Below are 13411 nucleotides of genomic sequence, written 5' to 3'. Positions count from 1 at the left end.
CTACACATTTCAAATTTTGGTACTAAGACCTACTACCAATCATTTCACATCTGTTAGTAGAAACTACAGTACTGACCACCAGGTAGGCAAATTTTTACATGAGAATAATCAGGGAGTAGTAACTAGAAGATATAGTTCCTCTCTAAAATGAAACAACTGAATAATGTATCTGATTTTAAAAATTATTATTTCAAAAGGGAATGAAGGAGAAAAGTGTTTCCTTTTGCTTGTGTGATCAAACCCATGCAAATTCATGAAACATCTATTGTCATCACTATCATATTTGATCTGGAAAGGCTGGATCAATGGGCCATGGTCAGTTGTATGAGGCTTAACAAGGCCAAACTTCCTTGTTCCTATTCTAGCAAAAGATATTTGACTGTTAATATATGGGAACAAAAATTGACAGCATGTAAGATTCCAAATCTAGATTGGATAATTAAGACTGCCTGGCCAAATATAAGCACAGAACACAAGAGTATGAGATAATAAATGAGATCACAGAATTAACCAGGTTGGAAAAGATCTTTGAGATCATCAAGTCCAACTTATCATCCAACACCATCTAATCAGCTAAACCATGGCACTAAGTGCCTCATCCAGTCTGTTTTTAAATACTTCCAGGGATGGTGACCACCTCCCTGGGCAGCACATTTCAATGTCCAATCTCCCTCTCTGGGAAGAATTTCTCCCTCACAACCAGCCCAAACTTCCCCTGGCACAGCTTGAGACTGTGTCTTCTCGTTCTGCTGCTGGTTGCCTGGGAGAAGAGACCAACCCCCACCTAGCTACAACCTCCCTTCAGGGAGTTGTGGAGCATGTAGAGCCAGAAGGTCTCCCTCTGAGCCTCCTCTTCTCCAGGCTGAACAACCCCAGCTCCCTCAGCCTCTCCCCATAGGGCTGTGCTCCAGACCCCTCCCCAGCTTTATTGCCTTTCTCTGGACATGTTCAAGCATCTCAACATCTTTCTAAATCTGAGGGGCCCAGAACTGGACACAGCACTCAAGGTGTGGCCTAATCAGTGCTGGGCACAGGGCAGAATGACTTCCCAGCTGCTGCTGGCCACACTATTCCTGATGCAGGCCAGGATGCCATTGGCCTTCTTGGCCACCTGGGCACACTGCTGGCTCATGTTCAGCTGCTGTCACCCAGCACCCCCAGGTCCCTCTCTGCCTGGCTGCTCTCCAGGCACTGTGTCCCCAGCCTGTAGCACTGCATGGGGTTGTTGTGGCCAATGTGTAGAACCTGGCACTCAGACTTGTTAAATCTCATGTCCCTGGACTCTGCCCATCTCTCCAGCCTGTCATCAACCCTCTGCAGAGCCCTCCTAACCCCCAACAGATCAACACCTGCTCCCAACTTGGTGCCATCTGCAATCTTACTGATGATGGACTCAATCCCCTCATCAGATCATCAATAAAGATATTAAACAGGATTGGGCCCAACACTGATCCCTGGGGGACACCACTAGCAACTGGCTGCCAGCTGGCAGTGGCACCATTGACCACCACTCTCTGGGCCTAGCTCTCCAGCCACTTCTTAACCCTGCTCAGAGTGCTCTGGTCCAAGCCATGGGCTGCCAGCTTTGCCTGGAGTTTGCTATGGGGGACAGTGTCAAAGGCCTTGCTGAAGTCCAGGTAGACTACATCCACAGCCTGCCTCACATCCTCCAGGCAGGTCACCTGGTCATAAAAGGAGATCAGGTTGATCAGGCAAGACCTGCCCTCCTAAATCCATGCTGGCTGGGTCTGATCCCCCAGCCATCCTGTAGGTACCCAGTGATTACACTCAAGATGATCTGTTCCATAATCTTGCCTGGCACTGAGGTCAGGCTGTCAGGCCTGGCATTTCCCAGTTCCTCCTTCTGGCCCTTCTTCTGGATGGGCATCTCATTGGCCAGCTTCCAGTCATCTGGGACCTCTCCAGCGAGCCAGGACTGATGGAGAATGGCTTGGCAAGCTCATCTGCCAGCTCTCTCATCACCCTAGGATGGATCCCATCTGGTCCCATAAATTTATGAGGATCCAAGTGACTCAGCAGGTCTCTAACTTCTTCCTCCTGGATTATGGGGGGACTATACTACTCCCTGACCCCATTTACAAGTTCAGGAGGCCAGCTGTCCTGAAGACAACCTCCCTTGCTATTGAAAATTGAGGCAAAAAAGGTGTTAAGTACTTCTGCCTTTTCCTCATCTTTAGTTACTATATTCCCCTCCACATCCAATAAAGAGTGGGGGCTGTCCTTGCCCCCTCTTTTTGCAATTAATATAATTACAAAAACTTTTTTTTATTATCCTTCACAGAAGTGACCAGTTCTAACTGGGCTTTTTGCCTTAGTACTAATATAAAGGCTATAAAGATTTGATAGAGAGTAAAGAGCTAATGGTCAATGGAAGCAAGGAATTCAGGTTGCTGAACCAAGTACCTTAATTGAAACTGTCTTCCCTTCAATTGGTATTTTTTTGCTTTTTCCTAATAACACCTAAGGTAAAGGCATCAACTTCAGCCATTTGCCAGTGCAACTCTTTCACCCGTGCTTGCAAGCCTCTGCAAAATTCATGTAATGGCATGAAAACAGATTTTCCACATTTCAACTTTAAAGTGCTCCACAATTTGCATGAGAACAGCAGTTACATGATGGAGGAAAACTCAAGTTCCTCATAACAAAACAGGGTTGATATATATAACTCAGTTACTAGTAACTGCAGGGCTTGCTTTCATTCATGTGGAAACAGTTTTTAGAGCTTTCTCTTTAATTTTTAAATCAGGAAATTAAGATTCAGTCAAATACTGAACTCCTCTATTTCTGTAGCACTTTCATTGAATTTTAGGTAGTGCCTGTTTACTCTTGCAGCAGAAAAGAGCCTCCATAAGGAGAGGAAATGGACCACAGAATTACAATTTAAAATCAGGACTGTGTATCTGCCTGTTTATCTCTGCTACTGCTCTGAGCTCCCTGACCATTTTCTAAAAATAGGGTAATTAACACACAATGTGGCCTTTGTTCTGGATGCCAAGATTCTGTAGCAGAAAACCTACCAATTCCTATTTAGAACAATGTTTCATTATTGGGAAAGTAATACAGAAATTTAAATTCAAATAAAAAAGAAAAGGATTTTTTGGGGGGAACAAACTAATCAGCGTAGCTTGTTGCCATATCTCCCTCCCATCACTGACCATGGGAAAACAGCAGCCAACCTAAAAAGGTTGAAACGTAGACCTTCATATACAAAAAGATATTTGCAACATTCTAAGAGTATCTTCATACAGCTGATGCTGGTAAAAGCATTTGATTTGTTAAAAAGCATCAAAATAATAAAAAAAGAGCATTTTACAAAGTACTTCAGGGTAGGCAGGCTGTATTTTAACAGTTTAAAACATCAGCTTGTGTATGCCACGAACTAAAGAAATGAACTTCAGTTAGCTACCGAGATTTTCACATAATCAAACACAACCATATTGGCAGTTATGTTGCTATCTGCCAGACTCACACTGCAGCATTAAAATTTTTACCCGATTTCACTTCAAAAAGCATCTAAGCATCCTTATCTGAAAGGAAAGCTAAAAACAATAAAGCAAGCCACTGAAAAAAAATGTGTACAGGTTTCAAGAGCCTGTTTCTTTCTGGAATATCCAATGAATGTGATTTTGTAGATTCATTCACATGTGTCCCAACCCCCATACCCCCTAAGAAACCACTAAAATTCCTTCTATATATTTAGCAACTTGTTAGCTTCAGTTCAGTACATTTTAGGGCAGCAACAAAGCTGCAAACCTTAAAACATCTAGTTTTGAACTAACAAGCCAGCTTTCATTAACAAACACAACCACAATCTAATTTTGACACATTTTTGAAGGCTGTTAGGGGTGAGATGTCACAATAAGTAGTAAGACCTCACAAAACTATGCACATGGCTGAAGTTTCAGTAAGTCACTTCCAATGGAATAGTGGTGCAATTCTGAAAAGCATTTTTAAACACATATTAAACCTGTAGATAAGTACTTAAACCTTATTTACAGAGAGTCTCAGAGACTCTCTTATGAATTTCACTCAATCATCATGTTTTTAGCATCAGTGGAAGTATCTGATAACCCCCCAAACAGTGCAGAAGGTGATAAAAGAATCAGGAGTCCACATCATGAAGAACTCACCAAGTCAAGAACAGTAAGAATGTTTCTGATGTACCTTGTACATGCAGAAAACAGAACAAAGCAATCATACCTGCTCGTACTTGAACATGCAAAGTCAAGACAAGTAATTTCCAAACCTGGAGTATCACAGAATTAAGAAATGCTTAAAAGGGTGATCCAAGCAATGCATAATAAATAGAAAGAAAATCTAAAGTAACATACATAACAGAAGTGATTCAAACTAATTTAGAATTCAGAAGGTCAAAAAATTGCTGTGCAAAGGCACAAAAAAATTGCATTGCAGCCCATTTGAGACTTTTCCTCAACATGCAGAAGCAGTAAAGATGTGAAATGAATGCATGATGTGTTTTAACATCATGTGTTTTAACACATCATGCAAAGAATGACCATTATACACTTCAGTAATATATCCTTGATAAAAATACTGTATTCACTGCTAAACTTTGTGGAATAAAGGAAACAGGCCCAGACTCAGACCTATCAACACTAACGCCTGAGGAACAGAAGCAGCTTACATCTGAGATTAATAGTATTTGAGATGTGAATAATGAGAAGCAACACAAAAATACGCAAGTTAGAAGAAAGTTCAAAAAGAACTATTTAAAAATCAGTTTGGATGTAAACAATTGTTTTATTCCTTCCTATATCCCCTCAACTTAACCTCTCAATGCCTAAGCCAGGCTTTTAACCAGAGCCAGAACTAAAAGGGAACTGCAGGTGAATGTGAAAGAATTGCCCCTTCTTCCTTTGAAACACTGCATATTAAACACCTTCTACATAAAATAGTGGACTAAGCTAATCTTACTGCAGATGGTCAGAAAAGACAGCAAACATTTATGATGCTAACCTGAGTCTTAGAAGCCTGAGGGCTTGTTCAGGCAATTTCTTAGTTAAATTAGTTAACCAGAATTTCCAACATTTAACAATGACAACAATTCTAGCATCTCTCAGGTTTTAGGTCAGGGTTTATTCGATGTTTCATTTGACTGTGATTTGTATGACGGTGGTATTTTGAAGCATAAACATCAAATCAGCAACTGAATGTTACGTGACTACAGGTACATCCAGAAATAGAATGTTTCATATCTGAAAAGTTGCTTCCACCTTTTGATCATAAAAAGCTAGTATGGCTTAACTGGTGGTATTTTGCTCTAAAGTCTACAGAGACCAGGCAAAACAGCTGATGTGCAACTGCCTACTCATTACCAGAAGTTAAGTTCTAAACTGAGACATCACCTCTCAATCACTCCCTAAATGTATCTGTATTTCCCTGTACGTTTCTTTCTAGCAAAGATCTTCAGTCTAACTTCTCATAGTAGTTAACAGGGAGATTATGTGTTAGCAAAACATAAATTCATTTTAAAGATTCATCTTTAGCAAGAACATAAATTACTTCATATTATGAATAACTTCTATTTTAAAATTAAAGTATCAAAAGTAAATTAGCCAAGTTGTCTTTTTTTTTCTGAATGCAACTCAAGTTTTAGTCTGCAACCTAGGTAGTCTTCCTGAAAACTTAAGGTCTAAGATCACTAAACACATGAGGTCATATTCTTAATTTTTTTCCCTTTACATTAACTTTTGATTTGTAGAAGTCCTCAAAAAACTCATGCATTGTTTCCAAAGAGCTTATTTTTTCAGGTCATCTAATGAATCCCCAAGCAACTTGTGTGATGCCTTCCAAGCATGTCTGGTTTTCTAGACAAAAACATTATGAAACAAGACCTACTCTCCAAATTAACATCAATTAAACTGCACTAACCTCTGAGATGAGTGAAGTTCAGCTAGATTGAATTAACCTCAATCACTTTTGAGTAAAAGTAACTTACAAAGAAAAATGGATCTGTAAGCATCACAACCATTCCTTGAATTAAACACTGCTTGTACAATGCAGTTCTGCTCCATCATTTGATAGCTGCTTTCCTAAGCAGAGGTTAGATGGAACACAGTTGCCCAGATCAGAAGCTAACTAGGGAGGACTCACCAGCTCTAGTAAAATAGAACTGGCACTTAAAACTTGTTTCTGTCTGAAAAGTACTGCTTTCTGTGTAAGTGCCTACTAGTGCCACACAAATAGCAAAGTACTATGAGTTCAAAGAAAAACAGAGCCAATGTTCCACTGAATGCATATACAAATACATAAAAAGGACAGGCATTTAAAGAACACCTGCACCTCCAATTCCTGCAGTTTCCCAAAGAAATAAGACCTTTAGTCCATGACACAGCATGTTTGCAGCTGTGTCACAAGAACCTGAAGATGAATTGGATTACAACCATTTTAAAAAGGTGCAGATACCATAAAGTATACCTCAATACCATAGATACCATTGGTGCATTACACCCATTGGTCTGCTGGAACAAACTGGCTTTCACCAAAGGATTCAATCAACAATTCAAAATAGAAGATGCTTGTCTTATTTTCCCCCAGATTTTTCACTACTGAAATTAAGTCCTCAAGCCACAAGAAGTTCTCAGTGCTACAATTTCAATTTTAGGAGCTAAGTGAATAAACAGATTTATATCCATGTGACTAACAATACAGTAAGCTGAAGTTTCCTTGACGGTCTAGAGTTCTGTATTCAATACACAGTTCCAGCCAGAAAGACTCAGGTCTCACAAAGAGTTGTGGAAACTGTTAACAAAGCTTCATAACATACATGGCCCACAATGCCTTGCTTTCAGTTTCACTTGTGCATGCATGTTCCTGTTCAGTTATGCAAAAACCTGAGAAAAAACCCAAACCACCCATTTCTAGGGTGCCATAACAACTCCCCTGCCTGCTCCCAGGAACGGTTTTTGAGGGAGGTTAGATGAAGGTTTTTTGAGGAGTTAGATGAAGCACTTTGAGAACTTCCTGTAACGCTGGGCTGGCTGCACAGATGCAGTGGCTGCAGTTTTCTGCGTACTTCCAGGAGGCCCAATGCTCACTTCTTCCTAGACCTGTGAATGTCAGGGGATCTGATAAACTTTAGATCTACCATCAGTGCTCAAGACCCTCATTTCACAACTCTCTATTCTCAGAAACCAGAACACATGATATGTAAGACCTGTCACAGAACGAGTGGATTAAAGGAGGCTACTAACACTCACCACTTTCATTAGAGTTAAGTGGGCCACAAACAGAAGTTTGGCCTTCAAAGCACTTAAATCAGCATTTCAGGTAACTGAGCTAGAGAGAGCTAAAGTTTTGTCTGGCACAGAGGTAAAGTCACTCAAATTCCAATGTACACAGATGTCAAATTCTATTTTGCCCTAAGAACTAAGATAATTTCTGAATTTACCAGAAACTGGAAGGGATTCAACTTGTTTCAATTCCAGTGCTTTTCTTGTTCATTGAAGAGTATACCATTGCAAAATGGGCACAGCAGGAAAGCAAGCTACTAGCATTTTTATCAGAAACTATCTCCAGCTGTACACAGCCCCAGCTCTTCTGTAAGATTTTACTTTATGATTGACAAAAAAATAATCAGGCACTGTCCCCTTGCCTAATGTAACCTCCATCATGGAGGAAAGTATATTTGTCATATGTTGCACACCCCACATCCACTTCTCCTACCTTCCTCAAAGGAATCAGAAATGTCTGTGTATTTCTCTACGGCTTCAAGCACAAGCAGACAGGCACAAAATTGCAACGTGCTTGGAGACAAACTGTGAAAGACGCTGATGTATTATTACTATACCATGGTCACTTGAAAAAAGTTTGTTTTCATCTGCAGTCCATTGGGGAAGAATTTATATACACTGAAAGCCTCACAAGTACTGGCAGTCTAAGTTCCCTAAATATCCAGTATGGAATAGATGGAATGTGTTTTATATGTAGATAGATCTATATAAATGCTAAGTACAAGCCAGGTACAGTTACTAGATCTTTCAGGCAGTTTCTTAGCATTCCTTAGTGACAGACATCACCCGCGTCTTAAAACTGCTACTATGAACATCTACAATCAGGCGGAAAGCAAAGGAGCAAAGGCCGCATTTCAGGTGATACCAGCTAGCAGACATCCAGAGAAGCGACATGATTAACCCCAAAAAAGAGAAAAACGCTCTGTCCTGAAGCAGGAAGCAAGACTTGCCCGTTCCCTCTCTGAATCTCTGGGTCCCCCTGGCAGCAGCACCGCACAGCACACCCTCGCCGCGGCTCCCGGCACGAGTGAGCACAAGGCGCGGGAGTCAGCACAAGGCCACTGCGCGTTGCCACCCGCCGTCACCCCCTCGCTGCCCGCCCCTTCGCCATGTGCGTATCCACCGCCCTTCCCACCGCCTACTTGCCCCAGTTCGCCCGGCCACCCCCGCCACCGGTCGTGTCTTTTCCGCACCCCGGTACTCCTCTCCCGCGCCCCTCACCGCGGCCGGACGAATAGACAAACACACCCCTTCCTACCCGTACGGCTTTCCGGCCTCAGCGCCCTCCCCCTCCCTGCCGGCGCCGCTGGCCGCACTCGGTCCCCACGTGTTGCGGGCGGACCCGCCTCCCCTCAGCACCGGCCCGAGCCGCGCGGTCCGGCCTAGCCCGGCCCCTCCGCGGGGCGCGGCGGAGAAACGAGCGGGAGCTGGCGGGAGAAGGGAGGGGGAAGGGACAGCGGGCAGCGCTCCCCACCGAGGGGCCCAGCGAGTCACGGCGCTGCGGGCGCCGCCACCCCGCGAGCGAAAGAGGCTCGGGAAGGCGAACAAACCGCCGGCCCCCCACACCCCGGCGGCCAAGGGGCCACGCTAGGCCAGAACGGCACCCACGGCCTCCCCGCGCGGGTGTAGGGGCCAAGACCCCCCCAGCTCGCTCGATACCTCAATCCCACCCTCCGCACCCCCCTTCCCCGGGGGCGGCGGCGGCCCGCAGCGCCCCGCCCGGTACCTGAACGGGCCGGGGCTGGCGGTGACTCAGGAGCGAGGAGGAGGCGCCGCGCGGCTGGCGGTAAAAAGACCCGAGCTCCCGCCGCTCGCGCTCATATAGAATTAACGTCACCACGTAACCCCCCTCCCCCGCCCTCGCGCGCCCCGGGTTTCCTGGCAACGCGCGCGCTCCCGCGCCCTCTTGTGCCGGCCGACCGCCTCAGGCACGCGCCTGCTGCTGGCCGAGGCGGTTGGGGCCTGCCTGACTGGTGCCCTTCCCCCGCTGCCCGCTGCCGCCGCGCCAGGCGGGCAGGGCCGGGGCGGGACGGACGGGCAGGCGGGCGGAGAAGCGTAGAGGGAAGGCCCGGCCTTGTCATCCCCAGGGACGTGTGTCCTCTCACGCACCTCCGTCTTACTCTGTCGTCCCTACTGTGGGCTCCAGGAGAAAGGCACGCCAGTGGCACGCTAGTGCCCCGCCAGGTGTTGGGGCCGCCCGGGCCGGGCTGAACTGTGGCACCTAGAGCTTGTTGCCCAGCTTTGGTGGGCCACAGCGTGGCACAGAAAGTACCTTCTCCCCTGCGGAAGGGTGATGAAAATGGACCTGTCAGAGAATCGGGATGTAATCCTACCCCGACCACCTCAGTGCTGGTTTAAACCTGAACTCGGAGGCTTTCTAAGGCACTTGAGCAAAAACAAAAGTTACTCAAACAGGTAAACCCTGTTCACACAGGCTACAGGTGCCACAAAAACCTCAGTCAGCTCTAGTTGACTTTAAAAGACCAGTCTGAAAACCATGGTGGTTCAACTGCTGTTTCATCAGTTTCGATCGTTCCTGCATTGGCCGGGATGGAAAGCCAGAGGCAGCAAAAACGACAACCCTTCCACTTCAACTTGCCCTACGTGACTGCCAGAGACCTGAGCAGACTGGTATCCTACAAACACCTCTCGTGTGACTGCATGCTCCAAGGGAAGCCTTTCCTAAAACTGATTCTAGAGTTTCATTCCAGTGCACATGGTCTTCAGTAATAGCGTGGAGCACACTTGGAGAAGATTATCTGTGATCTACACTGAATTTACAGAAATGTAAATGTGTTTGAGACTTTTAGTTCCTCGTGGCTGGAACGGGCCGATGATGTCAAACATAATGTGAGGCAGGTGAGATGGACAGACGTGATTTCAAAAGAGGTGTTTGCTGAGGATATATCCACCATCAAGAGGGACCTTGACAGGCTGGAGAGGTGGGCACAAGCCAACCTCATGAGGTTCAGCACAACCAAGTGCAAGGTCCTGCATCTGGGTTGAGGCAATCCCAAGCACAAATACAGGCTGGGCAGGGACTGGCTGGAGAGCAGTTGGGGGTGCTGGTGGATGATGAAGCTCAACATGAGCTGTCAGTGTGCACTTGCAGCCCAGAAAGCCAACCAGAGCCTGGGCTGCAGCAAGAGAAGTGTGGCCAGCAGGGTGAGGGAGATGATTCTCCCCCTCTGCTCCACTCCGCTGAGACCCCACCTGGAGTACTGTGTCCAGCTCTGGAGCCCCAATTACAAGAAGGATCTGGAGGTGCTGGAAGGTGTCCAGAGAAGGGCCACGAGGATGAGCAGAGGGCTGGAGCTCCTCTCTTATGAGGAGAGACTGAGAGAGTTGGGGCTGTTGAGTCTGGAGAAGAGAAGGCTCTGAGGAGACCTTCTTGTGGCCTTCCAGTATCTGAAGGGGGCTACAAGAAAGCTGGGGAGGGACTTTTTAGGATGTCAGGTAGTGACAGGACTAGGCGGAGTGGAACAAAGCTGGAAGTGGGGAGATTCCGGCTGGACGTAGGGAAGAAGTTCTTCACCATGAGGGTGGTGAGACCCTGGAATAGGTTGCCCCAAGGAGTGGTGGAAGCCCCATCCCTGGAGGTGTTTAAGGCCAGACTGGATGAGACTCTGGCCACCCTGCTGTAGTGTGAGGTGTCCCTGCCCATGGCAGGGGCGTTGGAACTGGCTGATCCTTGAGATTCCTTCCAACCCTGACTGATTCTATGAGTCTATATATTTAACATGTGCTATTTACCATTTACTACATTCTTGCCTCTACTTGTCTAAAGCAAACTGTCGGCTCAATGTAGCTGCTTAAATAATGGAGGTTACAACAGAAAACAAAGATGAAAAAGTAGTGGACCTGCCTAGTATCTGCAACACAATCTATGTTAAGAACAAGCAAAAGTCAAAGGATCCTATTCTTCACTGTATGGTGCCACACCAGATTTGTTACATGCATGGCAGTAAGATCTCAGCTGCCAAAAGAAACTTCTTTATGGGACAGAAATCCCATCTGCAATGTACAAGTTTATGAAGAGAGAGAGCACACTGAGTTTGGGAAGGGTGAGCTTTTTTTATAACATGCAATTTAAAACAGGTAGAAGCTGCAGAAGTGTAAGGAGGCAAAATTAAGATCCAGGCAAAAGGTTGCACAGCGTAGCTTTGTAGGGAGAAACAGGGATGGAGATGTTATTCTAAAATGAAAGTCTCCATAGCCCCCCTTGCAACCCTCGGATTTTCAAGTTGTACTAAGCACTAATTTTTTATTTATCTGAGGTGCCTGTGCTTGGGAGTAGGGGGAGGGCAGAGGTGTACAGAAGAAGTGCAATCGGTTGGGATTTATTGCAAAACCAGTGATATGCATTGGCAGGCGCTGCCCTTATTCAATCAGCTAAAGTGGCAATCACTTGTAAATGAGTGATTCAGGAGGTGGCAGCTGGCCTTGTTGTCCTGAGACCTGACACCTCGTGACATGCACAATCGTGAGGCCAGATCTAGTGACCCCTATGGATGAGTGAAGTACAGGAGAAATGAGATGCGTAGAAGCCAGCACTGTGGGATAGAGAGTGAGAGGACAGCAGGGGCCAAAAAGTGGGGAGAGGTCTAAGCAGGCTTAAGTTGGAAATGTAGCTCTCGACTGGAAGGAAATACCTCTTCATCCAAAATCCACAGATGGCTTTTAGGGGTTTTGCATTCATCAGGTAAGTTCAACCCTTCTCATGAGACAAAGTAAACCCAAAGTCCTTTATACTAGGGCTCTTTAGCAGTTTTGGAAGAATAGTTTAGGGAAATATATTTCAATAGAAGCAGGTTCTGTGAGCAGCTAAGTAGGAAGGGACAAAAGAGAGAACATGGACACCAATCCTGCTTCCACACGACACCTGCCGTCACAGATCTGAGCACACTGCTAGCTCATGTTCAGACACTTGTCAACCAACACCCCAAGGTCCTTTTCCACCAGGCAACTTTCCATCCACCCTGCCCCAAGACTAAAGAAACTCTAAAGTTAGGGCATCAGTTGAAATTAAAACTGCATGTGAGTTTTAATGGCATACATATTTTTCTCTGCTTGGAATTTTCATCTTCCTCTGTGTTTCCCATGCTGAGAGCACGCTTTACAACTTTTTGAGTGCTGGATAATTGGACTACTGCCTTCATATTGCCCAGAAAGTTAAACTAACACCATTTTTTTTGCATATTGGAAACCAGAGCACCTGAGAGAACACGTTAAATACTAGAACAGGTATATTTTCCTCATAAATGTATGTTATTTTTCAAAGCATTGCATCCTGGAGCTTTTAAAAAAAAGCCTTAAATTGTGTGTGTAAGATTTGTGCAGGCACGGTCAGTGAATGCAAAGAGAGAGTGTTATCTCCAGTTGGAGAGTTTTAATCACAAACTCCAAGAGAACTGCCCTTTAGCAAAGAAGCTGGAGCACCATCTCCTGTGCACAGTGGCTCCAGCAAATCTGTGGACAAATCATGACTCCAATTGGAGGAAGAAGTCTTTGAACCAGAAGTCTTCAAGCCAGACCACTCAAAGGTAGTAGTTGAGTGTCTTACTCATGGGGCTGTTGAATCTGACCATTCCCTAGAGTGCACAGGGCTTATCAGCTGTGCTGGCTTTTGAATCCTTTCCCCCCACAGCTTGCATCACTGTCTGGAACGGTGGCTGTAGAGGGAGGCTCAGGCAGGGGCTGTCTCAGGCAGAGGCCATGATGACACCCAGGAAGAGGGCACAGGCCTAGGTCTGCATATGGAGGGGCCTGAGGAAGGTCAAATACTGAAGCAGTTGCAGAAGGCAAAGCCAGTATATCTGTAACAGCCTGCTGCAACAAACAAACTTGGCATTCCCATCCATCTTCCCAAGGATAAGAGTCAGGCTACAGCTAAGCTAAAGTGACAGTGCCTTAGCTCAGGAAAATGTCTGGGTTTTTCATATTCTTACTTTAGATCAAGAACTCTCTGGCAGGCTGAACATTTAAGATGCTTTTTGTTCCTTTGTACTAGCAGAAAAAATGTAAAAGGTCCTTAGTATGGCCCTGGGTTTAGTTACCTGAACAATTAGCCCTTCAGAGACCTGGGCACACTGAGAAAGGCTCAGTGTTGCAGGACTCAGGACCTGCTCAGCACTGCA

At 45.5% G+C, this 13411-nt stretch overlaps 1 protein-coding gene across 6 annotated transcripts in view; it reads right to left on the bottom strand.

Moving 5' to 3' along the window:
* The window catches only part of NAP1L1 (nucleosome assembly protein 1 like 1), a 32419-nt gene extending 23372 nt beyond the window's left edge, over nt 1-9047 (bottom strand). For all 6 annotated transcript variants that reach the window (XM_054399881.1, XM_054399882.1, XM_054399887.1 and 3 more), the window contains exon 1: nt 9001-9047. The gene's annotated coding sequence lies outside the window, so the exon portion shown is untranslated. The remainder of the gene's footprint in view (nt 1-9000) is intronic.
* Between the last annotated feature and the right edge of the window lie 4364 nt (nt 9048-13411).

Source organism: Indicator indicator, chromosome 3 (assembly GCF_027791375.1).
Source record: "Indicator indicator isolate 239-I01 chromosome 3, UM_Iind_1.1, whole genome shotgun sequence".
NCBI lineage: Eukaryota > Metazoa > Chordata > Aves > Piciformes > Indicatoridae > Indicator > Indicator indicator.
The sequence above is the reverse complement of the archived record's forward strand: the minus strand, read 5'-3'. Positions and strand labels throughout refer to the sequence as shown.